Raw genomic sequence first — 19,374 nt, 5'->3', positions numbered from 1 at the left:
TTTGGAGGTAGATCCATGCAAAGGAAATGATTAGCGTCAACATAGGGTAGGTGGGGGTAAAAGGTCGCACCCGACTTTTTTCCCGAAAATTTTTTAGGTTGGCACCGGGACCGTGTCAGTTATGTTGGTAGTGGTGGTGTTGTTGTGTTGACGAAGTTTCGGACCGAACGGACGCGTTCCCTCGAAAATATGATCAAGGAAAGTTAAGTTTTCTTGAAAAAAAAAATCGATTTTTCCAGTTTTATTTTGGTCAATTTCAAGTTCTATAATCGAAAGAAAAATTCGGAAGAGCTGCAGTTCGAACAATGATAAGGATGGTTCGAATATCCCGCCGTCACTACTTTTGGGCTAATGGCCTTGTCTTTGAATTTTGAGGTTATCAATAGGTCCCGGGTTCGAATCCCGGTGGTGGCGATAAATTTTCATGGAACTGACGAGTGGATCTGTAAGCAGAATTCGCTCGGCCTTAATCCGTGAAAATTTGTAAGCCCGAGCATGGATGTCTACCAAACTCCCTGATGTCTTCGGACAATAAATAGTGCCTATAGATGGCTGTAGATTCCGAAAGGAATAGAAGCCACTAAACTCTCAATAAAAAAAAAAAAAAAAAAAAAAAAAAAAAAATTGAGGTTATGGTTCCCTACGTCATCCAATGGGGCAAAAAGCCGCAGGCCCGATGGGGCAAAAGGCCGCATGCAGCCTTCACTAAAATAGCACTAATACTTAATCTAACAACTAATACTACCAATACTAAATCTTGTACTACATACTTTACTAAATATTATTAATAATTAAGTTGTAGGCAAAAGGTCACACTTTTCCGTTGCGGCCGTCTGTCAGCCGCCGTATCGCATGGAAATTCTAGAAATGTGGTAAAGTATCAACTATAGACCCTTAGGCATGAAATGGACACTTTCCAGAATTTTTAATGCATTTTCGAAATTTTTACGAACTTTTCCGGAAGTGCGGCCTCGTTCCCCATTTATGGGGCAAAAGGCCGCACTTACGAAATTTTTGAAAAAATTCATAAAAAATTCGAAAATGCTTTTAAAATTCTGGAAAGTGTGCCATTTTGTGCCTAAGGGTCTTCAGCACCTATTATACCTCATTCCAGAAATTTTCACAGGATACGGCGGCCGACAGACGGCCGAAACGAAAAAATGCGGCCTTTTACCCCCACCTACCCTACCTAATTAAAGATACAGCAGCACAAAAGGTTTTGCAAATTTTCCGTTAGATTCGTACCTATATCTTGAAGTTTACCGAAATGGTCAAATATATTCTTTAATTTTTTTCATTTTTTGCTGTGCCAAATCATAGTAATTTTTTTTTTTCAAAGGATCAATTTTCAAAGTGAAAAACTGCTGAATTTTACTGAAGATTCTTTAAAATCTTTCTTTTTGATAGTGCATTAAGAATCTCCTAAGTCTCCCTTGATCACATTGTAAACCAAATAAGACCTCCCGGGAAAAGGTGTTGTTTAAGAAACGACTATGCATCACAGCCCATAGACTATGAAAATTAAAAATTAGCCGTTAAAAACTTGGCTTTTGTATGTATGTTGGGTATTATTACGGGCGCAACCATTCCTGGTCGCGTGAATAACGGCACCACGAGGTGTCGAAAAGTGAATGAATGAGATGGCGAAGACCGATACGCTAACTGATGGAGTAAGACCTATTGGCTCGCTGTTTTATTTTCGAGCCCTGTTTCACGCCCCTCACGTTGGGCCAAGGAACCGAGGGAGGCTACACCGTCGCTCAGTAGAATGAGCTAATGGGAGAAATCGGACAAAATGTGGGGACCTCAAAACATTATGGATGGCGTCATTCGGCGGTACAGTGCCCTATCTGGAAAATCTTCTGAGTATCGCTAAGGTACCTTTACCGAATGACCACTGATCGGAAAATTTTCTACCGCTAAGGTGCTTTTACCGGAATTTCCCCTGACAAGAAAATTTTCTAAGTATCTGACAGGTTCAATTTGAACAAAGAAAAAACTAATGGATCAAATTGAAAAAATCGAGCAGTATAAGGTAAAGTACTGATTTTTATCTCACGGAAATAAGGAAGAGTCAAGCACAGTACAGTAGAACAAAAATTCATCATAGTAGCAGTTTACTCTTGTTTGGACCTTTTTCGCGTTAACCGTCAAGCAGGCTCTTCTAACACTTCTGCTTTTTTCCTTTTACTTGCTCGTGGGTTGGTTAAGGGCTCATCTAGCGGATCTGGTTTTTTCGTTTTGACGCTTCGTTTCCGTTTGACAGTTGCTCTATCAGAAACAGTCCGGTTAAAAGAGCATGTTTGTCGGTCAGCACGCTTTATTGGTCTTCCTCTACATTTCAATTTTGCCTTAAAGCGTAGGTTTTGAAATATAGTGAGAACAACAGAGAGATCTAGGTATTCCTGGTATTCTCCTTAGTGTCATCATCATCATAGGAAAGGGGGGAGTGTGAAGCAGCACTACTGCTTTCAGTGGGAACATCAAGATCCATTGGGGATGTTACTTACAAAAGGTACTCTTCTGTTCCATCAATTACATAATAGAGGAAAGAGACTTACCAATTTGGATTCTTTCATTTCTACAGAGACGGGTAAATGCACTTGAAAAATTTATGAATCATGCATTGATCTTACATCATCATCATCATCATCATCATCATTAATATAAACTTCGAATCATCATTAATATAAACTTCGAAGGATTCAGACTTTCAGCGATTCTACTTTTTTCTATTTCACTCGAGAGGTTGCCAGATTGTGCGATAAATGTGAATATTTTACATGGATTTGAATTGGGAAAAGTGCTAAAAAAGCAACTCATCTGGCAACAATAGAGTCCGGGAGGGACGAGAGGCTGCCTTCCTGGGGAAACCCATGATTTAGCCGGAATTGTCATTAAAACAATTGATTCCGTTTGAAGCATCAATTGTATACTAGGGGAAAACTATTTTAAAATAATAATTGTAAATGGACACAGATGCTACAGAAAGGGAAAAAGGAAAAGGAAAGGAAATGAAATGAGGATATGATTACTAATATGTAATCATAGAGAATAAAACAAAAACATCAGAGAAATTTATATGTGATGATTGCGATGAAAGTATAAGAAAACAACACGAGTGGGCTCATTGCGATTCGGAACTCGAACTATATCCTTGAGCAGTTTTTAGACCCCTACGCCACCGATAATCTTCTTAAGAGGTAAAGATGAACTTTTGCTTCTTCAGCAAGTCAAATCGAGGAAGGAGATCCATGGATTGTCTTTTTCCGCCCCCGATGGGATGACGTCCCAGTCAAATGCGTTTTTGAAGAAATGATCGATCCCCATCATCACCTCATCCCCACACATATATTCATGTGCAAATGATGGCACGCTCCGGCAACAAGGTTCTGTGACGAAATCATTTTTGCCTCCAGAGTCTCCAAAATGTATACATCTTAGTGATCAAATGTCCAACCACTGAGAAAAATGGCTCGCGGAGCGAGCCGAGTGTCACTCGCGTAGCGAGTGATCGGGGGTCCAGGAGGCGCAGCCCCTTGGCCGGCCGTGACGGACGCGCAAAGTGCGTCCAGAACGGCTAGTACAGTCTACAACTTGACGAAAACACAACTGATCAAGAAAAAGGTGCGAAATTCCCACGGTAGCCCGAAAACACGAAGCCAGTCACTGACGCGAGTGTTGGTGAGTCATTGATCAATGCGCGTCCAAGATTTCTTTGTTTACCTAGTTTCTCCAGATAATACCGACCAATAGATCACCGTAGATGGCGTTTGCCTGCTCATCCGATGGAAGCATCATTAGCGGACGTAGTAAGAAATTTTTCCGCGCAGGGAGTGCCACCGCTGTGTTTTGATTTTTTGGTCCACGCTATTAGAGTCCGCTTTGCTCCACGTGAGTCCTTGAGCTTTTATGGAAGTTAAAGGAATTTCTGTTTAAATCAGCGAGTTAAAAGTTCTAGCCATAACATTCTTCTTCCTATTAACACTAAAAACGACGTGGAAAGTAATTTCTGAAGCTCTAAAACTTGATCCCAGAAAAAGTAGGGTTAAGCATGATGACATTGATGCAATCAGTCGCGATTGATCGCTCTCAGGAGTTGCAGATATTTCTCTCCCACCGTGAGCTGTCTCTCTCGCACTGACGTATATCCCATAAGAGCAACTGGGATCAAGGTATAGCTTTTATTATTAAACTTTCAAAGCTCGCGTTTGTTCCTAAGGATTCCAGACGTATGCTGATAGAACTTATGAGTCTTAGTAATTTAAAATAGGATTTAAAATATCTATTGTGATTTTTAAAAAATCACTGATTTCGGAGTCGGATTTTAGCAGCGCGACGTGGTGGATTTTTTCGAAACTACAGCTGAAGGTTCATTTTAAAATGTCATCCGGTAAAGGCACCTTAGCGATACCTAGAAGATTTTCCAGCCAGCGTATACCGTACGGCAGAATAACCGCTTCGAAAGATTTTAACTCCGTTGATACTAAACGTTGAGATTTTATAAGCGTTACCATTGGTTCACTCGTAAAGTTTTCTACAAGTAGCATACTGTAAAATGAAAAATTTGATGAAATAAAAATCGAAATTTGCAGCTTTAGTAAAAACAATCGTGTGCGACCTCTCTCATTGGTTCGATTCATTGTGCGTCGGTTGTCGAGCCGCTACTCCACAAGACTTACAACTTAAGACCTGAGATTTTATCTCTTCGCGTCATCGAGGCGGTATCCCTGTGACCCCTCGTTTCGTCCCTGCACCCTGGAGAGCCACCCAAGGAATTTATTCATTTCCATTGCTAAGTCTCAGTACATCTCTTCAACGTCGGGTTAAAAGCCTAACACAAATCTATAATTAATTACTCTGTTTTTCTTTTTTGAGCCGCGTTATCTTAACGGGAGCTTTCTAGCGTTCCGTCAGCTGAGTTCTGGTCAATAATGGTTCGTAACGGCTAAACTCTGAGGGTTGAGGCTGTGTTGTACGTGTGATGTCAACTCAAGACTTTTTCGAGGTACTTAAGTGGCTACGTCGTTTAAACAAGTTTTCAGTTCTCAGCTTGCACTTTCACTCATATTCCTTAACCACGAAAGTAAGAGAAAATAACTGAAATTGTGTATTATAGGGAAAATAGAACACAATACACAAACCAACAAAAACTTTCTGTCTATTTCTTTTGGTTAGTCAGCGCGTTAGGTACCTAGGAAGGAACCAAGCCACATAAGCTACTTCTGGCCAAATTCAATTGGGCAATTTAATTTTTTACATGAAAACGGCTGTGGGAATTTTTGTGCAAATTTCAGTGAATTTTCTGCATAGTACAAAGCAAATTCGTCAAAAATTTAAAAAAAAATCTGCGTAAACTTTCTCTTGTAAAAAATGTATCAGTTAAATGCATTGGCTAATGTGGCTTGGTTCCTTTCTGCTAAACGCGGTGTAGTCTTAGGGTGGGTGGGGGTAAAAGGCCGCACCCAACTTTTTTCCTGAAAATATTTTAGGTTGGCACCGGGACCGTGTCAGTCATGTTGGTAGTGGTGGTGTTGTTGTGTTGACGAAGTTTCGGACCGAACGGACGCGTTCTCTCGAAAATATGATCGAGGGAAGTTAATTTTTCGTGAAAAAAAAAATCGATTTTTCCAGTTTTATTTTGGTCAATTTCAAGTTCTATAGTTGATAAAAAAATTCGGACGAGCTGCAGTTCGAACAATGATAAGGATAGTTTGAATTTCCCGCAGTCACTTTTGGGCTAATGGTCTTGGCTTTGAATTTTGAGGTTATGGTTCCCTACGTCATCAAATGGGGCAAAAGGCCGCATGCGGCCTTCACTAAAATAGCACTAATATTTAATTTATCAACTAATACTACCAATACTAAATCTTTTACTACATATTCTACTAAATGTTATTAATAATTACCAAAGATCCTAAAATGTAGGGTAGTTGTAGGCAAGCGTAAAATTCTACAATTTTATAGTAAGAAAAGAATTGAGATGAAATCACGGCATTTAGTACTTAAGGGGCCGTTCAAGGATTACGTAACGCACTCAAGGAGGGAGGGGGGTTTGAGCCAGCGTTAAGGCGCGTTACAAGGGGAAGAGGATTCAAGGCCAGTGTGTTACATAACAAATCCGAGCCAGGGGAAAAGAACTTTGAAGAAAACGTGCAAAAAGTTGACAATCCCGCCCTTCCCGAGTGAATCTTTTCGGCGCGTGACCCAGCCGACGCAACGCGTGTCGTATTATGTCGTGACATTTCTCCAAAAAAACCGAATTTTTTAAGCTGTTTGCTCGGCTTTTCTCATCTCCTGTCCTCTTCGTTTTTTGAAACTTGGAGTGGGGGGAGGGGTCAGGCCAGCGTTACGTAATTCAAGGGGGGGGGGGTTGGGCTGCGTTACGAGTGCGTTACAATGGCGGGAGAGAGGGTAATAAAATCGGAAAAAGTGCGTTACGTAATACTTGAACGGCCCCAAGATGTTAAATTGTACTGTTAAGCCCCACAGTTAGGGAACACTTCCTACTGCATCCCCTCTTTCTTTTTCTCTCATCTCCTAACCTCACTTCTACGTTCTTGTTATAAACGTGTAACGACGTGCTGTCAACTCCTTTAATAAATACTTAATTCAATGATGTGAATTCTCCAATTGTTTACTTCAACACAAGAAGCCTCAATGGTATTAAATTTTTAAAAAATCAAACTTTATTTTTTCATTGCAAACACAGATAACCATCGGTAGTTATTTTCACATCGTATGATAATGGTATACAGGTTGCTGAACTAAATTAAAACATCAAACAAAACGGGGGGAAATGCAAGGGCAGAAAGTGGAGAGCGAGAAATGTTTCAGTCTAAATTGGTCGATTGCATAGGAATGAGGATAGTGGCGTTTGACAGGGATGATGGGCATCGGGCCAGGGCGTGAATGACTGAGAGAGATGCTCGTTGAGATAGGCCGTCGGTAAGCGACGTCCTCTGTAGGTTTTAATTCAAACTGATAACAATAACTCACCGCACAATCCTTTGACTAGGAAAAAATCTACCGCTGCGCATACTTGCACTCTAGAAAAAAAAGTAATAAAGGGTGCTCGCAAATCATATTTTGACAATATTCAAAGATAACAACTCGATTGGGGCTCAAAGTCATGAATTTTTCATTAACTTTTCACGCGCTGAAGATGCATGAGCCATTGCATGATGTTGAATGCTGTTGGCTGCTATTTATTCGGGGCCACTTGGTCAAAATACAGCGACCTGCCTACTGCTGATGCTCTTTAAATCATAGATGAATGGACCAGGGACAACTCTCACTGTGGGATACTTTTCGCGGGACGGGCCCGAGCCTTGGCTCTACGAAAAGGGGGAATAACATTGGGAAGGTCATCCAAGATTATTTTCGTTTACCCATTGAGTAAAGGTTTTAACTCACCACTTTTTCTTCTCCTCTAATAATGTGACACTGTTGTGGTTCTATCGTTGTAGACTGTGGTGGACTGACTTGATGAGCCCGGGATCCTCTTAATCACTTGGACTTACGGCAGCTTTGAGTAATAATTTCAACCGGGTCAATATTAAGCGCTCAGCCGATAGGCGGCGCTTTTTGATTTCGTTTTGCCACTAGAGCTCTAGTATAGTAGGGCGCTCAAGCGATCAAATGGCGCACCAACTCATCGATGCACGAAACGCCATTTTTACTTTTTTTTTTTTGATTACCTCATTATGCCTCTTTGAATACGATTAAATGCAAATTAGCGTAAGAAATAAATAACAGTCCTAAAACTCTCTTTGCTATGCGGTTTATAGTTATCCTATAATTACTTCTGAAAGTTCAAGATTCGCGTTCTGTTTTCCGAAAACTTTTCCACCGGTGATAACCTTATTCGGAGACCTTAGTAGAATTCGCCTACAGGTAGGTTATGTGTCTTTGACCTAGGTACTGGAGAGTATTGCCATCCTTTTGCCCTTCTCTAATTGGTTCATGAGTTTTGGCGTCTTTGGCCCTCCTCTGGCTTAATAAGATCAATGTTCATTTTCTGTAGGTACATAGCCGCGATTCAGATTCAGATCAGATGACACTACTCTCCCGTATTTGCTTCTCGCGTCTCGCTTACTCCTTTGTGTTTTCATATCTCGTCCATCTCCCTCCATCCATAATTAATTCCATAATCCATCCGCCTCGTTTAAGATTGTGTTGTGAAATTTAAGATTGTGAAATTGTCTGAAATTTGAAGCATAATAATTTGGAATTATTCAAAGTATGTCGTGTCTTGTCTTCAGACTCGTTCTGCCCACCTCGTGAAGTTTGTGAAAGTTTCTGAAGTATAATGCTGTGAAATTATTTGACCAATTATCATGCTACCTCAGAGACTGTTTTAGTGTTTTTGGGTTAATTAAAGTATGTCAGGTAGGAGATCTGCCATTTGCGATACATGCAAAATGCTTCATTATACTAGTGTACCACAGTTGTTCTCAAGCACCAATTACAACACGGTTTGCATTTTTATGCTGAATAGCATAGATAAACGACTGGAGCATTTTGCGCAGCTCAAGCGCAGGGATTTGTACCTTCGTAATTGTCACCACCTCATCGCTGCAAATTATGAAAAGGACCGCTCGAGTGTATCCTTGATCATAGAATATCTGTTATTCTCAAAGCGATGTCGTCATCACATCCCTGTCAGTTCACAACTTCTAATTATTGAGTTTAACTAGGTGTCAAAAAATCTGAGATATCTGAAGTAGCAGAAAATTGTGTACTTTCAAAGTCAAAGATTTTTTGCGGCACCGACAGTTTCATAAATCTTCCTTATAACACTCTACTCTGAAACCGCTACATTCTACCTCTCACATTGCTCCATAACAAAGGTATGTGTTAGCCTCTTATTTGTACTAAAAATTCTAGGTTTCATGACTCATTTACTCATTCACTCTCTGGTGAATTTGGTTCCGTCAGATTCATTGCAAGACACCTTATGTGTTATCTCCGCAGACCTAACACAGACATTTGAACGCTCAATGAGAGCAAAATTTCAACTGGCCTGTTGTCTACTTTTCAGTAAAGAGGGTAAATAACCTTCCTTAAGGACTCGCTTTGAGACGATAAAACAAGGTTTCTCCATTACTTACCGTAAGACGATAATAAGTGTTCCACCAGACTATGTAGGAGATGAGGTTGAAAGTTACATCACCTCCATGTGTGAGGAAGTTTTCTTACCTACAACCTGATTTTATGACTTACAATAACAAAAGATACTGCTTTCGCCTGGCATTTTTTCATGCATCGCATCGTCTAATAAACGGGGACCTACATTTACTTGATTCCATGAATAGGTAAAATGGCAGAGAGAATTTCGTCGAATGATCACTACGGCCATCTCTCATCCAGTTGGAGAACTTTTACTTACCTTTGATTAAAAAATTCATGAACCATAGAGTTTTTGGAAATTGAGTACACAATATTATTGTGAAAGATTTTTGAGGTTGAGTCTTTGTTTACATTCTCAAAGTATCAAAAGTTCTACAGTTTCATCGTGTTTCCTCCTAACTTTGTCAGCTTATGAGCAATGGCTCCTAATTTACTCAACTCCTCAGCAGGCCAAAACTCTATACCTCTACAGATACATATGAGAATCATGCGTTTCAACGAAACCTACGAGTCCTCTTATCATCACTCAGGAACCACCGATCTTTTCTGCAGGTGTCATGGACCATTCATGACAAATACTGTTGCAACCACCCTTATCCTAGGTACATATCTATGCATAGTAATTCTAGTGATCAGCTCCATACTCACAATGTAATTTCTGTAAAATACAGTTGGACGGTGGAATTACCAGACCCCGTATCTCGGTTTGCGACGTTGTAGACTTCCTTTCATACTTTCTTCTTTACACGGAAAACCAACCAACATCAATTTATAAAAACTTCTGCAATTTTTCTTCTCTGTGCAAAGAAAACTCTGTGAAAACCAAGGAGGAAAAATGATTTGTTCTCTGTCAAAAGAATAAAATGGGAGCGGAGATTTTTAAGCACCGCAAACGAGATACATGGTCTGCTAGTTTCACTGTTGACTTGTTACGATATACCTATACCTACAATATCCCTATAGATTACATTGAAGATATTACTGTCCCTGTAACAGTGACTGATTCGAATGTTATCACAGTAGAGGGTTTCAGATATTTGGGCCAGCATGGTTTATTAATTACACAGAACGTAAGTTACCTTTATAAATTAAGGCGTAGAGGCAACTTCTGCCTTTGGTTGGCCAGAAATTTCTGTAAACGCATTTAAATTCCTAAAATTTATGAGAAATTCCGAATCTACTAAATGAAAGCAAGGATTTCAGGAGAACATGATTAACAATTTGCTGTCAGAAGGAAAACTGCGGAAGGAAAGTGGGAAAGATTTTTCACTAAGGCTCAACATAATATGAGGAGGAAAAAATGAATGTAATTTCCGTTTACCCTGGTTATAATTCTGGTATTGCAAGAATTCTCTTTCTCTATTTACGTAATTACGTATTAGATTATTGTATTGTATGAATGAAATCCTGTTATCACGAAGACAGAGTATCATAGAGCATAAACAATAAACATAGGAAAGGTTGTGTCTGATCATGAGTCATTAGAAGGTTTTAGCGTAGTGTGCTGCAACCTAGCGGACACATGGTGCCTTCGATTCGCGAAAAGTTACCTTCAGTACTCACAATCAGTTGCAGTTGATTGATTTCGTTTATTGTCTCATCATTTACCTATTAATATTTATATTTCGTTCATTTATTTACCTATAATATTTTTTACGTGTCCAATTAGGGCATCATTAAAACAATTAATTTGGCCTCGTTAAGTGATACGTTCATCTTTGATACATTTTCTTCAAATGATCTAGAAAAGTTATTTTTTTGGAGCCGTAATAGTTTTCTCTGTTTTTATGAGAAATCGAGGATTTTTTATGTATTAATATTTCGGTACTTAAGTAATGGATCATTATTTTTCTTATGGATCTTGGATTTTTTTCGGGGGAGGGGGGGGGAGGAAGCACAATTTTAGATGTTTTAATTATTGCAAATTTTAACATACTCAGTTAACAGGTAGTAAATTAAATCTGGGACTCATTAAAATTGCGCTCACCGCTGAGCGCTTCTCTAATACCCACGTATTAGAACTTTCCCGCTTGTTTTTTGTTCCTATCATTTCATGGTAAGTATTGAACCGCGAAAGAAGAATAGCAAGATTTTCAAGTAAAATGTCTGCTGGAAATATTTTCTCAGCGCCAAAAGTCACTTCCTTTGCCGTGTTAATTCGTTTCGCTTCTTTTTTTTTCGGACGAAATCTCTTCACTTATGTCTCACTTAACTTCTGTGACTAATGTGCGGTCTACCCTGAGTTAGGTATATAAAAAATCTTAATTTTCATGAAGGATTTTAAAGGCAAATGAAGCATTAAAATGTTGGTAGGTAATCGATGGTGAAACTAAGAAAGATGTAGTGTCTCTATTCACTATACCTAGGAGGCCTCTGAAGTATGATAAGTATTTCAATTTAATGAAGTAAGACCAGTCTTTTATAATTTGTAGAAAATCGTATGATTTATTTTTTGCAATTGAAAATGAATCGGCTCGTGCGAAAACCGCTAATGCGTCAATTTTTATCAATTTTGAGATTTTTTGGTTAAAATATACTCTCGGAGGTCAGACACACTCATTAATGTAGGTAGTGAAAATGTTTGTTCCTTAGGTTTGAAGCCCTTTTCAGGGGGGGCCATGGTCCGAATCATGCGAAAATCGCGCTAATGTCCATCTTAATTTCGTTACATGCCTCATTATACTGTACAACAAACCAAAATAAAAAAATGTCTCCTGGACGACATTAGGTGATCTTTATGCATTTTAAGGCGCTGAATCCACGCGACCTCCGTTTTTTCCATCACCTTAGGGATAACCTTATTTTGCCCGAAAGGCATACTGAAAAATATGCGTTTTTGATGTTTTAGAACCGTCCACGCACAACTCATGCGAAAACCGCTAATGTCCAGTTTATTGCTGGGAGTTTTGTGATGAAACTTATTTTAAGTACCGCAATTGTCCGGAATTTTATTTTTTAACTTTATGTGAATTATAATCTACCGCTTTGACATCTTTAGAATGAATTTTGAAAATATCAAACGGTTCCAAAACTCGGCGATTTTTACGCATCATGCGAAAACCGCTAATGTCCAGAGTCCTTTCTTTTTAATTACTCCGTCCCAGACAGGAGAGGAGCTGGAGACTGTCAGGGATCCTTTTCTACAATCCTTTCTTGTAATAATCAACTTCTAAACATTTTTTAATCCCGCATTTAACAGGCTTCTACAGTTTTTTGCAGTTTACTCAAAATAAGAGAAAATGGACATTAGCGGTTTTCGCATGAGCCGATTCAAATGGTCTCTGAAAACGTAATACAAAAGTATTTGATGTTTTTCTTTGGAAGTAATTGAGTACTTAAGGGAAAAATTTTGAAACAATCATTCGAAATGCGTATTTCCCTAGGGCCAGTAATTCACTATCGATGCGTTAAATGATAGAAACGCTGGTCGTTTTTAAAGTGATGAGTAAAAAACTAGGGAAAAAATTTAAAAATAGGTATAAGAAAATTATGAATTAAAGAATATGGGGGTGAAGTAATGCTGTAACAAAAGGAAGAAAAGAAAACGTTAACTTTAAGGAAAACTTGCAAGAGTTGAACCACGATTTATCAGGTGAAGGACACCTAGCAAGGATACTCGAAAATTTCTCGCAATGATAGATTAGATAATTGAATAATGAGTGCGTCCAGGCTGTCAGATTCGGAAGAGTAACAGAGAAAACGATAAAAAAACTTGTACTTTAATCATAAGTGGCAACATTCACCAATGGCTCATAGAATTTAAGTGCGGATTTGAAAAATATGCGATAGATCACAGCCAATTACCGAGCGCTCCTCTAATGATTCCACTTAATTACAATTTTTCCTCTCTTCGGACAACAGTTGATAAATCGCTGAATTAGAGCCTTGTGTACCTAGCTTTAATTAAATACCCGAGCAAGGTTCGGCCGATGGGTCATCAGTAACCGCGGGTGCACTTCTACACAAAGTCTGTTGTCAATAGGGAGAGGGGAAAAAAAGCTTGAATGGGCGCAGCTAATCTGAAAATTGAGGTAAAAAATAGAAATAAATCGCCAAGCGAGATGAATAGAAAGAAACTATTGAACTCATAAATATAAAGTCGGCCGATGACTTAATTACGGTGAATGATCGAATCAATACGAGTAGTAGCAAGTGCAATTTAATGCAGCTCACGCACCAGGTTTTTTCTCTCTACTCCACCCACCACCTCCTTAAAACTCTTCTGGCTACCTCTCTCTTTTTCGTACTGCTCCCCACCATTGATGCATCTCTCTCTCTCCCCCCTCCCCCCTCTCTCCCCCTCTCTCTCCCCCCTCTCTCTCTCCCCCCTCTCTCTCTCCCCCCTCTCTCTCTCCCCCCTCTCTCTCTCTCCCCCTCTTTCGGCCGAAGGTATCTTTTTTCAGATTCATTCATTTCACCCTTCACCCAGGTGGGTCCAGATAATTTTAAGCATTGACATCAGAATGTTCTGATCATTTGACTAATTCATTGTTATTTTGTTATGATATAGATCGCACTGTCTCGCGGCTGTTAAGGGATCCAGCTGCAGCCCCCCTTTCTACAGAACTCAAATTTTCTGATTTACCTACTTTTTTACCCACTGTTTTCCGTCCACGTATGTATTGTCCGCTCCCAACTATTAACTCAAGTTTGATTAATTGTCTTTTGGTTGCAAAATGTAGAGAACATAACCTTCAGGCGGTATCGCGGTACGTGAAAAACGTCATCGGAGTGCGCCACAAATAAATCAGTTTTTTATACCTACCTCTTGAATGTCGTATAAGGAAGAAAATATTCACTGTGCATGCGCGTGCACCGTCTGCGTCGTTATTTTGATTATTCTTGCATTAATCATTAATTGGATGTCTTTTTGCAGAAGAGTTCTAACTTTATAAGTAATTTTGAAGAGAAAACTATTCAGGGTGATCCAAAAGTCCCTTCCACCCCCTCTAATAACTTTTTACCTAATTCAGGTAAAGATTTGAAATTTGAGGGATGTTCCTAGGTCAAAGGGAACTACCTATTGGCCCCCCTAAAATTTTCAGGGAGGCACCTTTTGGAGGCAGGCCCGCCACATCCCATCTCGGGCCCTGGTACCAATTTCAAGGCCTGGGCCCCCAGCACAGAGGGGGGTCCGGGGGGCCTGCCCCGGGAAATTTCTGACATTTTAAATCTATTTGGACGCATATTGAAGCTCCCATGACGGAGATTTTCCATCAATTTCTGCAGAATAATTAAGATCTTTTTTTTTTACTTTCAGAACAAAATACATTCGAATAGTTGCATTCAAAACATCTGGAATTTTTTTTAAAATGAAGGGCAGGACGCAGGTCCTCCTGGACTCCCCTTCGGTACATCTATGGCGAGAGAGTTTGAGCCATTGAAGTCTATAAGATGCCCAGAACGGATGCTCTGAGCATCCCACGACGGAAGGAAATTAACCGTAGTTACTAAAAATATCATTCCACGCTAAAAATCTTGAATGTGGATAGAAATCTTTAAAGAAGTATGAAGAATTTTAAAGTGTCCCAGCATGTTTTTGAAAATTTATTCACCTTTTGCGAAATTTTTAGGGTAAAATTTTCACGTTTCCTTGTGAGACAAGGGTTGTATGTGAATACGTAGTGGTTTTTCACCAGCGGAACGAGCCCCTCTAGGGCCTGGGCCGCGGTACCAGGGACCCAATATCCCCCCCCCCCCTTGTGGCGGGCTGTTTGGAGGGGAAGGGACCCCAACTTTTTTTTCAAATGGGAACACCCTCTTTGTGATGGCTCGTTCGAAAGAGCATAAAAAAGGAAACTTTTATCGCAGACCCGAAGATAATATCTCGAACCTTTTCAAATGGCGGCGAGTAAAGTTCAAGATGGCCGAAAATTGACACCGGTTATTTGTCGATGGATTTGCGCGAAAATCGGTATCAAGAGGTATTTTGACACGAGAAAAACGTATTTAACGTCAGATTCTTTTTTTAAAAAAAACGAAATTTCCAAAATGGCTGCCGTTTATAGTTCAAAATGACTGAAAATTGGTTTTTTTTTACAAATCTAAGTTCAAATGGGCTAATCTTATGCCAAAATACCCTTAGAATCCAAGTTGCAGGCAAATCCATCAGTAAAAAACCTAGGTGGCAATTTTCGGCCATTTTGAACTTCAGCCGGCGACCAATTTTGAAATCTCGTTTTCTTCAAAGGAAATCTAACGTCAAATTCGTTTTTCTCGTAACAAATTACCTGAACAGACCGATTTTAGCGCAAATCCTTCGACACGTGGGTGAATGCAAATAAGCGTCCAATCTAGAGTACCCTTATAGCGAGAATATAGACAGATATGAAACTCCGAAAATCCATCAGGCCTTCACCGATGCCTCCGCGAATAAAAGGGCCCAGAAATACAGCCAACCTATGAATTTCAATTATCCAGAGCGATTTATTAATACAATTATTACGAACCATCGTTTATAAAGCACGTATTTGATTTACTTTTTGCATAAATTTACTCATTTTTGCGAAAGAACGCTCATTTATGTACATCCTTAGCCATCTTGGTTAGAATTGGAATCTGCAGACTGGCAGTGAAATTTTGTGCGTTGAAAGTTGGTTAGAAGGGTGGCTGCACTTTAGGGCCCTAAGCCCTCCCTGAAGCGATCCGTCCATACTCTCGCTATATAGGTACTCTAGTCTAATCTGGTGTCCCAGCTGTTTTAATCGTCATAATCTGAGAAACATGGGCAGATCAAATTTTTTTCTCATTTTCCACACTATTGTTGACTATTACATGCTACTTTCAACTTTATTTGGATTGAAATAAAAATTTAGGAGAACTTTGAATGTGCCAATTGCCTACATTTGTCCCATTTGCGTGTCCCTGGTTCTTGACTTTAAATCGATGTTGCAGCATAACTAGAGTGATTACCTACTTGAGAAACCTTTCTCGGAGATGATAGGTAATGCTTTTGAATTTGAGAAAAAAATAGATCAATTTCTTTTTTGCTCCATCAACAACCTTTTCACGCGCTAGAATCATTGTCCCCAGCAACAGTCAGGAACAGTCAGGAGAGACATGACAACGATGTAACAAGCTCTAAATGATTGCCGTTACATTGAGGTTTTTCCAAAAACGACTTTTTTTGTTTCGATTGAATAGTTTACACGTCGCAGATGGCAAAAATTCTGAAATTCGCAACTTTTTGTGCAAGATTAACGCCATTAATGATGCCAAACGAAATGCTATACACGATAACTAACAGAGCGTCAAGCATACACACGCACTAATATCAATACAACTCGTAAAATTCTTTCGAAGTGGACGTTGGGGAAAATTTTTTCTTATTCCGATACTCCAGGATGTGCTACTAAATATTCCGTGAAAAAAACACCAAAATAATTGTCCTCACTGATAGAGATAAGCTTAGAAAACAGCTTATTTCCATCCTGTCCCGTTCCATCCTGTCCCATTCCATTCGGTCCGAGTGTCCCAGTTTAGTGCGACAGAGTGGAAAACCGTTACAAACTTACAACTGAGACTTGCTTGTCTAAGCCCTGTAGGCGCTCTGTTCTACCGATTTAAGTGAAACTTAGTTTCTGGGGGTATTTTTCAATGGGGAACTCGAATTTTCAGTCGAATTTACAAAATTTGAAAATCCCAGATGGCAGACATGGCCTAAAATGCTATCTCAGCACCTAATCAATCGATTTTACGTGCAAATTGGTAGCCCAAGGTATTTTTTAATGGAGAATTCGAATTTTTAGTCGAATTTTCAAAATTCGAAAATCCAAGGTGGCGGAAGTGGCCTAAAATTCTATCTCTAATCAATCTATTAAAATGAAACTTGGTAACGACAGATATTTTTTGACGGGAAACTGAAAATTTTAGTCAAATTTCCAAGATTCGAAAATCTAAGATGTCGGCCGTGGCTTAAAACTGTATCTCGGTGACTAATTAATTGATTTTAATGAAACTGGACCGGAAAACCTTGGTATGAAGAAATAAAAGGAAATTTTATTAGGGGGATAACACATAGTTTCTCATGTGTCTTAGGCTACGAAATCGAAAAATTCCTAGGTTTTTGCCATCGTGCACAGATTCTCCCGGAAAATTGACTTTGCCGGTTAAGCTAGATTTTTAAGGAAAATTCCGATTTCTTCGGAAAAATTCAGAACTTTCCCGGGATAAATTGCACTGATACAGGTAAATAAAGGTGATCTTCAGAATCAGAGCCAAAAATCTACTCCGAAACCGTTGGCAAATCTTCGGAAAATCCAAAAAAAACGTTGACCAGTGTAATTCATATGTTAATGCAATTCCGCAAACTTTTCCTGGCTTTATCTCCACTTCAGCGGGTACACGCCCACTCGAAGTTTTAAAATTCAGTGTTTTTGATCCATTTTATATTACAATATTCCAAGAAATGAAAGTTTCTTCTCGTGTAAAAGGAAGACAGGCATTTCGATAAACAGACGGAACTGTCTAAAAAACAAGCAGAATAAGCTTCAGATATCTTTCATGACGGATGAATTTTTTCTCAGTTTTTTTAGTTCTGCAAGATATGAAAGGGTTACATGTTTTCAATTATGCTTTAATTTTGTGCTCGACGATGCTTTTATCAAAATTGTGTTCAATTTTCAATTAAAAGTATTATATGTCACCTCTGAGATGAAAATTTGGGTAATCAGGTAAAATTAGAGCAAATTTTGGGAAGTGATACACTTATTGACGGTGGAAATTCGGGTTTAAGCCCAACTATTGAGCTTGACGAGCTATATTTCTTGATTCTACACCTATTGATAGTCAAAATAAAGTTTTGTTTGCCCAAAAATTCACAAAAAAAATTTGGGAGGGAATAGAACCTGGAATGGAGATGCTGCATCCCTGCAAAAAATGACCATGTTGGTAACAAGTTGGTCTGGCCCAACATAATAGCAACAGGGTGAATGGAACCTGTTATCATACATATATGATGGTACCAATGGTATGAACCAATAGTCAAATCGCAAATTCCTCACACACCCCTGCTAAAAATGACCATGTTGGTAACATGTTGAGACCATGTTGTTACCAACAGGGTCTGACACGCCCATGTTAGTATCAAGATGATGTCAACATGGTATCAACGCGATATCAACTTGGGGTAAAAGACCAACATGCTAGCAATATGGCAAGTCCCAATATGATATAAACACGATTTAATAAAAAATGTTGTCAACAACATTGCACAAGCATGGTAACATGATGATATCAATTTAGACTGTCTTACCATCATGATAAAGAGTTTATGTAAAGTTTGGTATCTGTTGGTCCCATCATGGGAACATACTGATGGTACTACATGGAAACATGTAAACAAACCCGACCCTGAGGAACATTAACCTAACCTAACCTAACCTAACCCAACGTAACCGATTGAGCACCGGAGAGAGCTCAGGTGGTGGAGGTCGCAGGTGGAATCATGAAACGTCATCGGAACTCGGGAGGGAGACGCGAGCCGAGTGTGCGCGAAATGCTGGTGTTTTTGTTGGTTTTTGTTAAATTGGTTACAGAGACGGAGAGTGAAATTTCACAAGTCTCGAATAAAGTACAAAAAAATTAAAATTTGTTGATTTTTCACAGAAATAGAGGTCCGCAGGTGGAGGGTATGGATTTCGATCGAAAAATGAAAACGTGAATCAATCGACACCGATTCGATCGACAAATTATTAAAAAAACCGGTGTCAATTCGATCGACATGAATCAATTGACACCGATTCCGTCGACAAAATTCGATCGATTCACGGGTTTTTCGATCGATTCACGGGTTTGTCGATCCACTCACGGGTTTGTCGATCCATTCAAGGGTTTGTCGATCCATTCACGGGTTTGTCGATCCATTCACGGCTTTTGTCGATCCATTCACGGGTTTGTCGATCGACTCACGGCTTCTGTCGATTGATTCACGGGTTTGCCGATCGACCCACGGCTTTTATCGATCGACTCACGCATTTGTCGATCGACTCATGGGTTTGTCGATCCATTCACAAGTTTGTCGATCCATTCACGGGTTTGTCGATCCACTCACGGTTTGTAAATCCATGAGTCGGTCGACAAATCTTGTATTTACGTCCAATTTGGCAATGCCGCACAGCATTTCATATATGTTGATGAAAGGTATGCTCCCTGGTTGAAGGCGAAATCACCGGCGCGGCGGAGAACCAACCTACATTTCGACTATACTATGACCTATCCCACATTCCATTTCATGTTTCGTGG

The 19,374-nt window shown here is 39.5% G+C and overlaps 1 protein-coding gene across 3 annotated transcripts in view; it reads left to right on the top strand.

Moving 5' to 3' along the window:
- The window catches only part of LOC109040291 (putative peptidyl-tRNA hydrolase PTRHD1), a 202,166-nt gene that overhangs the window by 22,563 nt on the left and 160,229 nt on the right, over positions 1-19,374 (top strand). Inside the window, exon 2 of one of the 3 annotated variants that reach the window (XM_072305467.1) lies at positions 13,643-13,747. The exons of the other annotated variants lie outside the window; for them this stretch is intronic. The gene's annotated coding sequence lies outside the window, so the exon portion shown is untranslated. The remainder of the gene's footprint in view (positions 1-13,642; positions 13,748-19,374) is intronic. 3 annotated transcript variants of the gene reach the window in all.

This window comes from Bemisia tabaci, chromosome 1 (assembly GCF_918797505.1).
Source record: "Bemisia tabaci chromosome 1, PGI_BMITA_v3".
Classification (NCBI taxonomy): Eukaryota; Metazoa; Arthropoda; class Insecta; order Hemiptera; family Aleyrodidae; genus Bemisia; species Bemisia tabaci.
The sequence above is the reverse complement of the archived record's forward strand: the minus strand, read 5'-3'. Positions and strand labels throughout refer to the sequence as shown.